Genomic DNA, 4208 nt, shown 5'->3' with positions numbered 1-4208 from the left:
CCAAGATTTCTCAATATCGAAATACGGTCTTTAGTATTACCGGATGCATGTTGATATCCCTCCTTCTCAACTTCCTTCCTGAAGAAATTAAATCATGTTCCGCATTGAAGTGTGAAGCAAAAAAATAAAAATATCATGTCGTGGTTTAAACATGGGCGAATTTGGAGCATCGCTGAGTTCCCCACTGATTGCATCGGATGTGTGTGAAATGCAGTAGCGTCTATTACTCTGTCCCAGGATAGGTTGGTTATGGTTTGATTTGGTGTTTTAAGTTCACTTTGTGCACAGTAAGGCTAATCGGAACTGGACTTACAGTTTAAAGTGGGATCCGAACCACTATGTGCCTCCACCGGGTATCGAACCCGGGACCCCTAGATTGCAATGCAACGACGCTAGGAAGCCCTCTGTCCCATTATAGGATGACCAGATTTGTAAAACAACAAAACTGGACATTTTTCATATTTTCCTGAAGTTAAAACGGTACGGTACGGCAAAATGTATACATTTTAACATAGGTTCGTCATAACCAGGGTTCGAAAGATCCCGGTCGCCAGGTCGCCATGGCGACTAAAGATCTTTTGCTATAATATGTACAAAATTTTGATGATTCTAAGTACAAATTGAAGTAGAGCGTAAGTTAGTAAATGATTTTTTTTTTATCAACGTTGTGAACATTCCATAGAGTCCGTAACAATTTCTTACCCTTTGTCCCCTAACACCGCATTTTCTGCTTCCTCAAATGATTTAGCGATGTTTTGAATACCGTGATTATCAGCATCTTATACAGAGTGTTTCAAAAGTCGCACAACCCAAACTCTGGAAATGTATATCATGAAAATCGTAAGAGATATTTACACCGGGTTTTCTGCATTATAAAGTCTCATCCAATAAAAAAATTTCAATGTTTAAAATTATCAGTTCACTCTGTACAGAAAATTATATAAATTAATAACTAACGGAAAGCAGCATTCAATTTTTTTCCAGAAATGAACTTCTGAGTAAGAAAACTATGTAAGAAATTATCGAAGGGTCATAATTAGACACTTGATGACTGATGCCATGTCAGTCTGTCATTTGCGACAATCTATTCCATCTTGTTATTGTTTTTAACTTTTGTTATCTTTGTTTCTACTTTATGTTGTTTCAGTGTAAAATGGCCAAATAAGGCTGTATCTGAAACTCTGAGTAAATAAATAAATATTGGTCATGTGCAACATTTGATGAATTTTTGACTGGCGATTTTATGGGTTGAGTCGCATGCAAGATGTGTCTAACTATTGTGCCGAAATTGGACTCTTGAGAGAATCGTAGGTTGCCCCTGGTTACATTGAATTCTCTTTGCTGACTTTCGCCGCTACTGTGCCTGTTTTTTTTTTTAATTGATTCAGCATGGCGTATTCATTGGAGCAGTGCGTGTGCATTGATGAAGAGCATTTTACTACTCATTCTTACACTCATGTGCAAGAGGTTTTCCAATAAAAAATGCTCTGCTTCTGCTGTACCTCACAAAGCAACTGTTTTACAACCAGTCAAACACCAACAAATGATCCCACAAATCGTTTAAGAGTTGGTATTTATTGTTGAAAATCAGTTCTCAGATGTTTTCAGCAAATTAACAATGTTTTTTAAAATAATGTAATTGCTTTTATTTAGAAAAATGCTAACATAAATTTATGAGCCCAGTGATAGCCTACAGGATTAGTTTAGTGCAAGAAACCCGGTGTAAATAGCCTATATGTTACGATTTTCATGATATATATTTTCAAACTTTGGATTATGCGACTTTTGAAACATACTGTAGTATGCACAATTGCTAGTAGGTGGTTTCCTGGCGCCTGATTTTCAGAGCTGGCGCCTAGCTTTGAAGACAATTTTTCGAGCACTGGTCATAACACATTTGAAAACCAAATAAATTAGTTACGGTAACGTTGACCGTGCATGTAGCACCGTGCAATGAAGGCACATTTAGGGGATGTGGGGGTAGAGCTCTACACATTCTCGATCTCGGATATTCAATAATAAAAGGGACTAGCGTGCGGTGACCATTGAGAGAGCCGAAGCACTGAATATATAATTTTTAAATAAACAATAGTACATCAAGGGGCAGGCTTGCCTTGATAAAAACACCGCACGCCACTGCCTTGCGGCACTTTAGTCTTTCACGGGCTCCGCAAAATTTCCTCTCTACTCTTTCGGGGAGTCCAAGTATCCTGGGAATTATGCAAAATTCGAATTGCATGCCGAAGCAATGCTTCGGTAGATTATCTTGTATGCACGCCACCGAAAAAAGGTTTCTATGATTCTGTCCCCCTGGGAGCGCCCTTGTCTGGTCACCTTATCTCAGGCATCTGTTGAGCAACCGAATGAAAACATGTCTCCCCGCGCAAGTAGTGACTCGAGAGATCTCGACCAATGGTGAGAGGGGAAAAGGATTGCATGGAGGGGCAACGCGACCGCAAACACTAGCCGTTTGCAGCAGCGCATACTGCTTGGCTCTGTCCACTGCTTTCTACCGTTATGGGCGGCATTGCTCCAAAGACCCTTGGAGCAGAGTGACTGATGGTCGGGTAACAAAAATATTATTCTTGTCGACCGCAATGCCGCTCTGCTCCGAACCACTGTCTGTAGGAAAAATATAATCAGCGTTTCTTTCTTGTTTACTCCTATTAGAAAGCCGGGAGTATACGAATTACACTAGAGTGCAATATAAAGAATACGGTTGCCAACTCCTGAACATAGGCGTAACTTGCCAGGAGCAAGAAGGTACTCGCCCCCCCCTCCCCCAATTTCTCAGGTCCATTAAAATTTACAAGTTAAGGTTAATCTACTTATACTAACTTTCTGAGACCTTGGGTAGCAAAGCAATACAGAGTAATTTTTATGATTTCGCAAAGTTAACAGTTATAGGTGTATTTCAACTACGTCACAAACTGTTGCATTGTGGGATCGAGCAGCCATGATTGAGGCCGTTTCTTGATGTGCGTCTACGCGTAAACAACGATAGTCTACATTCTACACATAGACTATTTTATACACGTAGATTACGTAATCTATGTAAACAACATGGCGAAAGGTGATAACTTAACAAAGGGCGCCGTCGAATTAAAAGAAAATTATACTGTGTATCAGTTGCTGATGTGTGAAGAGAACTTTTCATACTCTTTCTTCCAAATTAGAACAATTTCTCACCTAGGAAGAAACCTAATATAGGAAATATTCTAGTGTTTTATGGGGAAAGACCACTCTTGCCTCACGACTGCCATCTGTTGTTGTTTTTTGCATACTCTTTATGTTCTTCCATAGTTGATGATAGAAGAGAAGAGAAATTTTGTTGTAAATAGGATTCTTTTCAATTCGTCAGGAACAAATATAGTTGAAAATGTCACTTTCCTTTCATGAAAGCCTTGAAAATTAATTTAATGCAATTTAGATTGTCTACGTAGTCTATGTAAACTACAACCCAATGTAATCTACGCGTAGATTACGTGTAGACAACACATGTAGACGTAAACTTATAGTCTACAGCACATCACTGAAACATACGGAATTCAAGCGGGCGGGAGGGTACGATGGTACTGTGTAGTTTTCGGTTGTTTAACAGAAACTCACGTTTATCCTCGAATTTTCCGAGAATGAACAGAAGGTGCGCTTCACGGCATACTCGATAATTGTTGATCAGAAGATACCGCGTTGTCTGCTTGGCGAAAGTAAATCGTGCCAACATTAATGAACAAAGCGAACATTACAGAGTATGCAGTGAACATTTCCTCTCAGGTAAGTTCATATGCCACCTTTGTCTGTGACTTTTAGTACAAATGAATCGAACTGGTGTGCTTAATCATACTTGCAATAGTGTTTCCTTGTTTTTTTGGCAGAAATGTGCTGATACTTCCGACAAGTTTGACGATAGAAACGATAATCTTCAGAGTTTAATTCTTCTTGAAAATTGTACGTTTGTATGTACAGTGGGATCCATGAGTATTACCGTGCAAAATGTCCACCACCATGTTCGTGCACTTTATATGACCCAATAAGAACTTCAAGAGTTAAAAGAAATCTCAAAACAAGCTGTTCACAACTTCTGCATCAGCATACATAAAAATCCATTGCTTAAAAACATACAGAATATAAGAGAAAACTTAATGAAAATAGTCATGGACAATTTGCACGATAATACTCATGGATCCCACTGTACTTGGTTTCGTATT

General features: G+C 38.9%; 1 protein-coding gene across 1 annotated transcript in view; it reads left to right on the top strand.

The window, feature by feature from the left end:
* Window positions 1–4208, top strand: part of Strump (WASH complex subunit strump) — a 107857-nt gene that overhangs the window by 26949 nt on the left and 76700 nt on the right. The window lies entirely within an intron of this gene.

This window comes from Lepisma saccharinum, chromosome 22 (genome assembly GCF_977018435.1).
Source record: "Lepisma saccharinum chromosome 22, izLepSacc3.1, whole genome shotgun sequence".
NCBI classification, from domain to species: domain Eukaryota; kingdom Metazoa; phylum Arthropoda; class Insecta; order Zygentoma; family Lepismatidae; genus Lepisma; species Lepisma saccharinum.
The sequence above is the reverse complement of the archived record's forward strand: the minus strand, read 5'-3'. Positions and strand labels throughout refer to the sequence as shown.